Source organism: Patagioenas fasciata, chromosome 3, assembly GCF_037038585.1.
Source record: "Patagioenas fasciata isolate bPatFas1 chromosome 3, bPatFas1.hap1, whole genome shotgun sequence".
NCBI lineage: Eukaryota > Metazoa > Chordata > Aves > Columbiformes > Columbidae > Patagioenas > Patagioenas fasciata.
Window position 1 is genome coordinate 108,607,373 of NC_092522.1, and position 12,798 is coordinate 108,620,170.

At 38.4% G+C, this 12,798-nt stretch overlaps 1 long non-coding RNA gene across 1 annotated transcript in view; it reads right to left on the bottom strand.

The window, feature by feature from the left end:
- The window catches only part of LOC139827766 (uncharacterized), a 52,540-nt gene extending 40,000 nt beyond the window's left edge, over window positions 1-12,540 (bottom strand). Inside the window, exon 1 of the long non-coding RNA XR_011738698.1 lies at window positions 12,470-12,540. This is a non-coding gene — a long non-coding RNA (uncharacterized lncRNA). The remainder of the gene's footprint in view (window positions 1-12,469) is intronic.
- Between the last annotated feature and the right edge of the window lie 258 nt (window positions 12,541-12,798).

Genomic DNA, 12,798 nt, shown 5'->3' on the forward strand with positions numbered 1-12,798 from the left:
CTTTAAAAGGTTCATTCCTCCTCCCCTCTTTCCTGTCCTATTCTCCTAGCTCTCAGCTTTTGCCCAAATATCTTCTGATGTCCCCATAGGATCCCCTTGCCAAAGAACCCATGCATGCCTATGACCCACTCCTGCCCCTCTTTTTCCAGTTATTAGATTCAAACCTTCCTAATCATTTCCAGTTGAGGTGAAAATGCTCAACCACAGGAAATTACACTTTGGTTTATTTGGCATCCCTCTGACAAACACTCCTCTACTTCAGAGGATTGTACAGGGGGAGTCCTTCCAGGATCAGAACACTTTCCAAAGTCTTGGTTTGATTACTCAAAATATTTCAGGGTGCAGAATCAAATTTTATTCCTAAAATATTCACATTCTTTTAGAAGTCAGGACATACTTTATTTGAACCTTCCACCTCAATGATCAAGAGATGTGTCCTAAACACCTTGTGAGAGATACTTGGAGCTCCTTGCTTGCATGGAGTCAATTAGAATATGAACAAGCATGGCTCAGCACCTTCGGGTTCTCTTTGCAGTGATGAGGAGGCACCTGCCCTGGCAGTACCTTTGTAAACTGCATCACTTTTCCTGCATGGCATTTAAAAAAAAAATAGTTCAAATCGCAGGCTTGGCCCTTCAACATGCTTAGCATTAAGCACATAAATAGTTTAACTGATGTGAAATAAATCACCTACGTGCCTGCACATGTGATTAAATGCTTTGATGGATCAGGCCAGAATGCTGAACGCATTGTTGAATCTAGCAATGAGTCTGTATATAAACAAGATCTTTACAAACTGACACAAACATAGCACTTGGAGTTCTTTAAGAATCTTGTAACTGAGTTCAACCCTGACCTGAATGCATTGACTTTAATAGGAAAAGGCTAGCAATGAGTTTAGCCTTATTTCATTTTTGATGTAAAGAAAAACTGCTTAGGAAAAAGTCCGTGGTTCTAATTTTATTAGTTACAGACATATTTTCACCATTGCTATACAATATCATGTGATGATTTATGATATTGACAAAATGCAAAAACTTTCAAAATATTTGGATTTCTATTTTTACTGAGCCCCATTTGCATTTATGAAGGATGGTGTTTGTGTTATTGGCCACTGGAGTCCAGCTAAGAACATCGGAACATTATCCTGCCCTGCCCCTGCAAGTAATGAACTCTTTTCCAGTCTGTAAAATGTTGGTGTTTTGTGGTTTCCTGGAAGGGAGATAGACAGCAACTAGCAGTGCCTGCTCCCCCGGAACATGGTGTTAGGGCTGTCAGTTTGTACCAGAGATTGCAGTGCCCACCCCCCTGCAAGCATTAGTGAAGAATTAGTTTCTTACTTTATTTTATTTTACCATCATGACTGCATCACTGTAAGTAATCTCCAACCTCCAACTGGTACAGCTCCACTAACAGCCAGCCTGTTAGCCACAACTCCATGTACCAGGACATGTAGCAGGGAGGTTTTTATAGCATCAAAAGTGAGCAGGGATTTACACATACTGTTTTGATCTTGATCCTCTGCCAAATTTTTGGAAGTGTAATTATTTTTAATAGTTGCCATGAATTTTCTTAAAACTTACAGCACTTCTTTCTTGCTTCTACTTGTATGTTGAAACATATCATAAACTATCACAAATAGGATTAAACTAACCCTCCCCAAAGCCTCCCAATAGAATTGCTAAAGGTTTCATTTCCTACTTTAATCAGTCATTTATTCTGCACTTACAGAAATTTCTGTGAAGACAGAGCTTCCACTGATTGCAATAAATACACATAACTGGGATTATTTGTGTAGGCTAAGAAAATTGATTAAAAAATAGAAGTGACTTTATTTCTGTAGATGGCTTCAGAAATATTCCAGCTTCTCTAGTGCTCATCTCCTATCAAAAGTGGAGGATCTGTGCACCACAGACCTGCTAGTGTTAATGAGAATGATCTCTGCAAACATGCTGCATGTAGCTGGGAAAGGAAGAGACTCCAATGCTCTTGCTTGTTAACATTCTCCTTTGTTTCTGCCCACTCCAACCCAAATGCTTCCTAGCTGTTTTGCTGGCAGCTTTAGCAGTATTAATGCATTCCAAACTAGAAAAGTTTCTACTTTAATATCTTACAACTAGCTCAATATGTACTGACCTCAAACCCAGGATAGTAGTAATTTGATATTGCAGCTCATTATTGTTACTCCCAGCAAGTTTCCCCTTGAAAGTGCCTGATGCTTCCCCCTCCCTCTTACATGCACCCTCCCACCCTCCATTCAGAATTTGTTTTTAATTGTTCAGGAGAGAAAATTCGGACTGTGAGCCAACAATATATTTCCAGGGGGTACAAGATATTAATAGATCTACATCGTGGCCCCATATATTGTAATAAACTCTGCTGTAATTTGTTTACCCACCATAGACAGTAACTAACATTCAGATAAATGGAGTTGGCGCCTGCAAGATTTATGATATACTTCTGTGCTTAGCAATGTTTAATCAGAGAGTTAAAATATTACAGTGTAAAATCCTTTACAAGCATGCACAAACAGAGAACTACCATTAGAGGCTTGGCAGACATACTCGGTGTCAAATAGTACCTCCAGACACTCTCAAAACACAAAGAGGAATATTCAAAGCAGCTACTAACTGACTAGCATTATTTGAGAACCACGTCAGAGCTCATTTTTTTAGGGGGACTTGCTTTTGAAGTGACAGAATGATAGGCAGGGACAAGTGGGCTTGTCTGCAGAGCCCATCAAGCTGAAAGAAGTTGGGGTGGGTGGAAAGCCTGGAGGTGGGGGGGAAGGGAGGTGAATTTTGGTCAAAAAGGTGGTAGATGCCTGTCACAGAGCTTAGTGTGTTTGGATAAGACAGGCTAGCATGTGGGGGGATCAGCATGAAGCATCACACCTGGAGGAAAAGACAACTAGCTCCAGCCTCAGTGCCATAAGCCTGGCTCCACAAAGTCTAGCCAACATCTGGAATGGATATCAAGAGACACAGTGCAGCCCTGACTGGCGCTCTACTCTACCTTTGTACTTTTCACTGCAAATTGAAAAGCAAAACAGACATCAAGGATATATTTATATAACTGTCTTCAAGCTGCATTTTCTACTCCCATCTGCTGCACATGATAAGTTTCAAGTGTTTTCTAATAAAAAAAGGATTTTTTTTTTTTTTTTTACTCCTTGTTCAGTATACAGACTGACCTTTTTTTATTCACAGTTTTAAAGGAACAGTAAATATTTTACAGCCAGAGGAAGTGTCAGCACCGTAAGACTTTCTGCTATTGACATTATTTAACCGCGTTCGCTATTGAGCCAAAAGTGACAGGGTGTGAGTGTGTGCATGTGCAGACGCCTGCATTTGCCTGAGTATGTAAATGAGCTCGCTCATGTGCATTTGTATGTGCACATGCGTTTTGGAGAGGAACATTCCTGGAAGTTTTTTGCTTTATTTTCACATCATGTTGTTGTTATGTTGCTCAAAGGGGGAGGGCAGCCTTGTATGTACAAACAGGAGACCCTGTGGTAAACTGCTCTCCATGAGGGATACGCCAAAGGAATGCAGCCATCATATCAAAAAGGCTCTGTTTTTTTTCCCTCTGCTTTCCAGCTACGTAGCTGATGAAACCAGATCAGCCTTCTAGTCAGGTTGATTAATCATGAGGAAAACAGTCAGAATGAGAAATTGTTACATTTGACTGTGAAACTAGCAACTTCACTCTCAGACCAAAGGGCACCAAAATGGCCTTGACCGTACACAGGTTTTGGCAGAGTTGTAGGGAGCGTGTGTTCCTCAGCAAAAGCCAGCTAGATTCATATGTTCCAAACTACATTCTGGAACACATGGACAATGACATGTAGGAGTGACCATGAGAAAGTACAGTTACCTGAGGGAGTCAACTTCAACATGTGAGAGACAGTAGGAACCAGAGATACTCATCCAGCCCTAAGAAATATCTCCTCTCCACTACTGAGCAGTGAGCCCGATCCTTATTTACCTCATTTATGGACATAAATTAAAGATAGCTGTATTTGTTGGAGTTATATTGGTATAAAAGTTTCAGAAAAATTTTCTCTGAATCTACCAGTGAAAAGTTTCACCAGCAGTAACAACAGGAATAACAATCCTGTATAAACTGTCTGGAACATCAAAACTGTTATTCGCTGTGACTAGTTACTCTCATGAGAAAGGAGAATCATACTGGAAAAAGCTCTGGCCTCGTTCCTTCAAATTGTAAAGTACTATTTTCAGCTGGTTTAGTACTGTGAACAGGAGATGGGGATGTAAAACCTACAGTTCTGTTGTGACTGCACCAATTCCCCTTATAAACCTTAAGAATTAGTAACATCTCTGTCTACTCCTTTGTAAAATACATAATAATTCACCCATAACAGGGAGAACACAAGACTTAAATAGTGGTCCTAATTAAAATAACCCTGAATTTTCTGTTGGAAATTTATTGCTGTGTTATATAGCCTTTCATGAAAAAGAAATATTTGTCTTTTTCTCCATGGGAAACAGTACCTTTTTCCATAAGACAACCTTCAAGAAAAAAAAAAAAGTTCTCTTTTAAAAAGGTTTTATTTTGTAATAAAAATATTTTCAAAAGTGAAAAATATTGTTTTCACCAACATCTCTTATATGAAAAACCCATCATGCCTGATTAGCTCTACTTGTAATGTGCTTCAGCTGTTTCAATGAAGAAGCCCAGTATAAGAGCAAATATCATGTTTATAGCATGTGAAGTTACACACCCTACATTTTGAGACCCCCATTACTTTCAAAAGAGCTAAGAGATGTTCTTAACTGAATTTTTCTAAAGTAATATCAAAATGAGTGCAAAAAGTGGATCATTTCATAACATCTGTTGAAAATCATTCTGTGTTAGCTGAAGAAACATATTTGCCCTCTTCCATAATTCACAGGAAAATATAAATACCTGGTTTTCATTTGGTGCTTTGTTATCAGCAGCAATTATTTTATTAGGTGGTTTGAGGGTTTTTGTGGGTTTTTTGGTTTTGTTTCTTTGTTTGTTTTGGTTTGGTTTTTTTCACTTAAAAGCCTATAACTTCATTGAACCTTTCAAGTTTTATTTGGGAAAAAGGGTAACATAGGATTCATGAATTGAAACTCCCAGAGTTGGTAAAGCTGGTGAGAAATCACAAAAAGTAGAAGCCTTTTCTCGGCTGAAGCCAGTCGCTCTGCATGAATCGGGTAAATTTCACAGGAAAAAAAAATTGCTTGCCCTCCTAATTCTGAAAATATGGTTTCCCTTTGAAATCCTACTGGCAAACTTCAGTCATCTTCCCACTGTAATTGTAGAGTTCACTGCTTCTAAAGCTATTGTCCCAAGCGAAGTTATTGAAGCAAATGTAGCATATGAAAAAAGATTTCATAGAATCATAGAATGTCCTGAGTTGGAAGGGATCCACAAAGATCAGAGTCCAACTCCTGTCCCTGCTTATGACAACCCCACAGTTCACACCATGTATCTGAGGGCATTGTTCAGTCTCTTCTTGAACACTGTCAGGCTTGGGGCTGTGAAACCTCCTTGGGGAGCCTGTTCCAGTGCTCCAGCACCCTCTGGGTGAAGAACCTTTTCCTAATGTCCAACCCAAACCTCCCCTGGCACACCTTCCTACCGTTCTATAACCCTTTGAGCCTGACCCATCAGCCAGTCACTCACTTATGGCGTTGTGTGTTTATCCAGCTGAATGTTAGACATTTTGTCCAGAAGAATACTGTGACAGACAGTATCAAAGGCTTTACTGAAATCCAAAAGATGACATTGACTGGCTTCCCTTGATCAACTAGGTGGGTAACTTTGTCACAGAAAGAAATTAAGTTTTTTAAGCAAGACTTTCCCCTCATGAACACGTGCAGGCTGGGACCAATGACTGTGTTGTCATTCAGGTGTTTTTCAATAACTTCCAAAATAATCTTCTCCACATGCTTTTAGTACGGAAACTCTGTGGAAAGAAACTCTAGGCCAGTGTTTGGACATAAAGAAAAAAGTGCTTTCTTCTTTCCATATCTAGACTATTTCACAGTAGTTCTTGAGTCATGTTTTACCATGCATATCCATTCAAAATAAAAGCTAGGTAAGCTTGCTTTCTGGAGAGCAAGAAATTTCTGATTGCTTTTTAACAGGAGGGATCATAGATCAAATGAAAAGCAGGCAGGTGGGTCAGAGGGAAACACCAGCATTTCCTGACACCCCTTACTTGTTTACAAAGTAAACACAAGATAGCTGTAAAAGTGACAGTCTGATATGTTTGCAAGAGTGAGAAAGAAATAGAATAATCTGAAGAAACAGGAGCATATCTCTAAATTTTACAATTCTTGAGTTTATTTAATAATAAATGTTTGTACAGTGACTTAGAACATGTTCAATATCATGTATCTATCATGTAGATGTGTTTGTATTTTCTCATTTGTTAAATTTGGATGGAAAGAGTTGTTGTCTACAGAAGGTCTAAAGAAACCAGAAAGTCACCTGTACGTAGTTTGTAGTGAGAGGGAAGATCTGCAGCAAACCATACTACCAGGTCATCCCATACCATGTAGAAAGTAAAAAAATTACCACACTGTAGAGTTAGGCATCCCCTGCTGAAAGGCACTGTCTCCAAGTTCAGTATTGAGATTACATTAAACCCCTAAAATATGCTGAGTGAGGTTCAGTTTCTGAGCTTGTTCCTCCCTCACATTTCATGTGGTATATTTCTCAAACAGGGAACCGGCTCATTCTCTGTGTTTATGAGTATCTGTCTGATAAAGTAGAACTGAAAACACTGTGTTGTACTGGAGCGTGAAGAAGTTTGGAGTTCAAAACAATTGCCTGCTACAAAAATAAAGGAAGGCCTTTCCTATGAAATCTGTGAACTCAAAACAGGGATACAGAACTAGTCATTGCCAATAACTTTAACTTCATTTATCTATATTTGGCAAAAATTGTGCTGCAGCTGGAGATGAAATGCTGAGCTAAATAACTGCAGCGACGTGAGCTCCAAAACAGCAATTACTAAGCTGTGCTGCCTTGTGTAAGATTTTACTTTTATTTATTGTATTTAAAGCAACTCTCTAGCTATGTACAGTACAACAAGAACTGCCTGATCAAATAATGCCTGATTGCAAGGCATCTCAGCTCCACTGTCAATATAGCTAAGTGTTTAGCAATGCAAAGATGTCTTTCATGAAGCCAGATTAAAGTGGTGTGAATGATAGTTTTACCATTCTACATACCTTTTTATTGTCTCTAACTGCAAGGAATAACTCATTTTAAACCTAAACATGACTTACCACAAGCACTGAATGTATTAAATTTATTTCTTCTTCTCATTAGAATAACCATTGGTAGTTTTGAAAGGCTGAAGGAAAGGGGTACACAATCCCTATTAACTGCTGTAGAGAAGCCCTCCATCTCTAAAGGTTTGGTGGTTTAAACTTTCTTCATGGTTATGAGAACAAAAAATCCCATATTAATAAAGCTGCTAGAGGAACTGCTTATCAATGTGATTTCTATCATCTAAACTTTTAAAAAAGAGGACAAGAAAGTTGAGGGTTTTTTCTGCAATGCCATCTCTTCCTTCCTGGTGGATGTCTGTTCTCAAGTGCGAAGTCCAGATAGCTGTAATTGCCAGAGTTCTTCAGTACTAACTCCACACATATGTTTACTACTACAGTGGAACCTCACAATGGCTTCTTTCTCAAGCACAAAGAAGAGATACAAGGATATTGAACAAGTTTCATCACACATAAACAACTTCATCTAAGGAAATGTTCACATTTCTGGGAAAGAAAAAGAGAAAATGAAGTGCCGTGAGTATTCCTTTAGTAGGTCTAGAAAATGGATGCTGACGCCATAAATCTAGCTCGTTCCCAAAAAGTAATGTTACTGAAATAATATCACAGTGCCAGAAAAGCTGACTAATTGTCTGGATTCCAAAGGTGACATAATTTTTCCAAGATAACATAGTATTATTAGTAGTATTCAGTCCTTCAAACAGTGGATTTTGTCCTCATTTGCCATATTTCTAACTCTCTTTTACTTTAGTTCCACAACCAGAAATCCTGATACAGAGCATTCCCTTCTTCCACTTTCTTGTTAATTCATGAGCTTTTTAACCCAAACCAGAACTATCTCAGTCATTTTCTAGATGTGGACTGCAGCACTTCTTTGGGACATACTGCTTTTCATTGTCTTGTTCCCAAAACTTTAGGGCTCATGGATCATTGCTTTCATTCAAATTAATCAAAATTACTCTGTACTCTTATAATTTAACTTCTAGTTGAAGGTAATACTGAAAATAATTCTTAATATTGTTCCAGATTTCATGTGCAGACCACCTTACAGCACTTCATTGATTGACCACTAGTCATTGGTGAATACAAAACTATTGATCTATTGTACACAGAACTAGTGACGTTTGTTCTTCACTCCCTACATCCTAGAAACAGTTATGTCAGAGGAAGAAGCCATCCAGACAACAGTAGGTCATATTTCTTAAATTTCTCACTAACTTAATCTAAGGAAAAGCAATGTTAGATTTTTTCCTGTGCTTAGGGAGCACCAAGCTGGCTGCTTGCATGTCCTGGGATGCTTCTCCATTTCTCTCAAGACACTGAAACCTGAAACCTCCTGGGACAGATAGAAGTGGGAGGCTTGCTTCTTGTCACCTGCTCTGAATTTATGAGCCTGCCTCATTTGCTGGAATCAATTTTAGTCTGGCACTATGCATACAGATTTTGTGATTCCAGTCTAGATCTTGTGATTCCACCCTCTGATAAATTGATTGATTTCTTGGTGGAAAGAAAAGCAAAGCAAAATGAAACAAGCCAAGGAAAAGAATGCAAGTCCTGAATGAATCTTCAGGTTTCTTGATGGAGCTTATTCACCTTTTATTACTGGATATAATCACCTATCAAACTTGGCTTTTTTCTCTTTATTTATCCACACTATGTGTCACTTGCAGTTCCATAGGCACAATACAGGAGCATTTCAACCTGTTAACTTACAACTGTATCACCACCAAAATCTTCTACAAGCTACAGTTGTTCTCCTAGTTTTGTTATTATAGGAAACATTTCAGAATGGAAATGAGGAATTGCAAAGCACATGCATCTAGCAGCCATTTACATCCCTAGACCAGCTCTTTTGTACTGACTGAGAAGCTAATGCCAAAGTCCCTCTAATCTTCTGATATTCCAGTCTGAGTAAGATCAGTTGCCAGCTGCTCTTCAGTGCCAGGTCCTTGCACCTTGAAGGACATCAAAACCATATCATGGTTTACTCTTCCTTTGCAGAGTCACTAAGAGATGGCAGAGCTAAATATTTCAACAGCAACCACTTGAAACTCAGTAAACCAAATGAGCTGAGGCATTCCAGTATCATCCCTAGTGCTTTTATAGTCCCTGTTTTCTGCTTTTACATCAGAAAGTTCATACTTACATTGACTTCCTGTTAAAAGAGACTGCACACATACTTCCAGGGTAATCTAACTTGTACTAGAGGCTGCTAGCGATTAACTCTCCGGGTGTTACTGAAGTTGACACTCTGATATATGGCCCTTCACTTCTACTTTAATATCTTACAGCCATCGCACATGTTTAAAGTTGTTTGGGCTGTGGTGCTTCAATATAACATGAAGCAGGAAATATAGCAACATATAATTTACAATGGAGAGTCTATGTTTTACTTTCACATATAGAACACATACAGAATTCTTCCTTTTAAAGTAAAGCTTCCTTGTCCATTCATCACACACCACTAATCACCACCACTTAGGCATCTTAAAGAAAGTGATGTACCATGTATCAGAAAAGTTGACCGGACAAATGACTGAAATTGAACACATCTGTACAAACTTTGAAGAAACTGCAGGACTGTTATGCAAACGATAATAATGGCAGCCACATTACTTTTCTAAAAATGGAATAATTCCCCTGCCATTTACAACAGTTTCATATTTATGCACCTCCACAAGTCTTCTACCCATTCTTCCTGAGTGATTCTGAGGCCTAGATCATGGTTCTGTTGTTTTGGAAAGATCAAGAGCTAGTCAAGTACCTCACAAAACAACAGACTAACTCCTTGTATTTAGCAGGATAATAGCACTGAGGAACCTTCTCCTTGCTAACAAGGTTATAGTCTGAGGAACATCTATGCACATACATATCTCTGATAGCATTTCCTCTTTGCATTGAGATCTGTTGTCCATTATCCAACCCTTTATATCTTATGATCCATTCTTAGCTATTATATGGAAAAGACTGGTGGTGAACCTTGTGTTAACGTATATGATTAACATGGTAATGGAAGCATTTTGTATCTTCTTCAAATTCCTGGTATGTACTGGCCACCCTTTGTCTGCTCTACTGTTTTCCTCCTCTTGGCTAGAGTGTCACCTCTTCTGTTCCCAGTTCCTCTGAAGTAAACTGGCATCAAAGTCTATGTCATCTCCACATCTGGTCAGATAAAGACACAAGAAAACACTAAGCCCTTGAAAATAAGAGGCTTCTTCTGGAGCAGAAAGCATTTCAGTTAAAAGCCAAGGGATAAGATAAAGGTAGCCTGTAGTTTGTCCCACTCCTGCCTTAAGGAGACACCCTGCTTTGCCCTGTTGAAGATTTGCAACTTTCCATGAGGCTCTGACATCCTATTTTCCTAGGGTACCTGCAGTGCAGGTAAATTACTGTCACAGCAGCAAGGTAATTCCCATTTGCACAGTCTTCTAATCTGCCTCTGCCTCATGTTCATGTCAGCTCTTTATGCTGATTTTGAGAATAATTCTTTCCTTTTTTATGCCAGCTGAAGGCCAGGCTCTACCAGCCTCTGAGCTTATGGTTTACCATATCTGTGAAGCTCATGTTCTTTTTTGTTTATATCACAGAATTCACTTTTACCTGTTAAAAGAATGATTTAGTTTTATGCACAGGAAAATCCTGTGTATTTCCACCAAGCACAGTGTATTGCTGCCATTATAGTATGACTTGTTGTAAATTATTACTCAGACACAAGACAGTAAGAAACTTCATGTTGATGTGCAAAAGAAGCTAAAGTGGGTCTGTGCTTTTTACATGGATGTGCACTATTGATAGCTTGAAACCTACAATCATTTAAAAGACCTGTCAAAATCATATTGGACATAATGAATTTTGGTTTCAGACAAGGAAATAACTGACTAGCTCATATTCTTTGATGGCAAACATTTTCTGAAGGGAAACTATTGTCCTAACCTTTCTAAAAAAGGAAAAAAAAAAAACATTAAGAACCATTTATGAGGCTTATACTAGACTCAGGGCGCTCAATTTTTATTTGTTTGGTTGGTCTGTTGGGATATTTTGTTTGTTATAGAGATATTTTCTTTCTTTATAGAGAGTGCAATATTGTTAAAAACAAAGGATATACTGTTGTTAGTAAATCTGGCCTGAATATCATTCAACTAACGTTATTTATTAGGTCAGAAATAAAGCCTACCCTGTTATTAAATCCATATTCTATCACGAATACTTTGCTAGTAAGAGAGCACATTTCTTCATATGGCAGTCAGGAGCTGAGGAGAGGCAATGGTGAGGGATAATAACCGTGGAATCTCATTTATCCTAAAAGATTGCATAAAACTTAGGTTGTAATTTTCCTCTTCCTTATTGAACTGTTTTTCTTTAAATTCCCAAGAGTAGCCAGGTGAATCCGAAAAGCGTAAGAATGAAGATTAAACAGTTTTTCTTTCCTACACTTCCGCTCAGGTGAGGAGGAAGGATTATATTTTATATATATATAAAATCAGATATTTTCTCTGCATTTCTGGAGTAAAAGAAGAAAACTTTGGAGACAGTGTCTTTTTGTTTACAGATTATCAGCAACTTCTACTGTAGTGAATAGTGAACTTATGGGTCTGCCAAAATGGCTGGGACTGTTTGATAAAGATACATTAGAGAAGGAGAAAAACAGAAAGTAAAGGAATTAAGATCTTGGATAATCCAGCATGTTCCATGGAAGGCAACAGAGCCAAGGATGCAACTTAGGGTGCATAATTTCCAATTTTTTGTTTCACGTATTTTCACACATCACCTACTAAAGCAGCCAATTCAGTAGGTGCTATGGGCTGATTACATGGCAAATCAAGATCAGGTGAAATAATATATGGTATTTGCCAAAAAGTATAATTTCAGTAATCCCCAAATTATTTATGGATTTGCACCGAACAAGTGGAATAAAGTTTTGAGAGCTAGGTGCTAATAATGATACCTGTCACTGGTTTCACACTCTCTTCCAGTAATTATAGCTCTGCCCAGACACTTAAGACTGGTTCACTTCTGTCCTCCACTGAACACAATTTGAACTGAAACCACTTTTCTCTGCCCTAGACATTGAACTATGTATTCAGAATATTCAGCCACTCTTTACTGTTAGCTTAATATTCCTTGAGTTGACAAGAAAATAGCCCAGTAGCCTAATGGCTACTGAGCCTGTAACCTACCTTGGCTTCAGGTACTGTCTGAACCAGTCATAACATGACTCGAATGCAGCTTTTGCGTTTTTCAAGCAAATTTCTTAACAACAGACTGTCAATCATCCTAAGCACTAGCTTCCTCAACCTGTTGGATATTCATCAATCCAGTTAATAAATCATGGTTTAGCCCAGTGGTTAGAGCTTTGCTCTAAGAAACAAGACAAGTGGCTTCTCATCCTCCTGCTCTGATTAAGTCACTTATGCAATTGAAACGGCAATGACTTAAGAGCATTTTTACCAGGATGCCTTAATCAGATGGCTCATGTTTTCTACTATGAGTGAAACACCAGGATTCA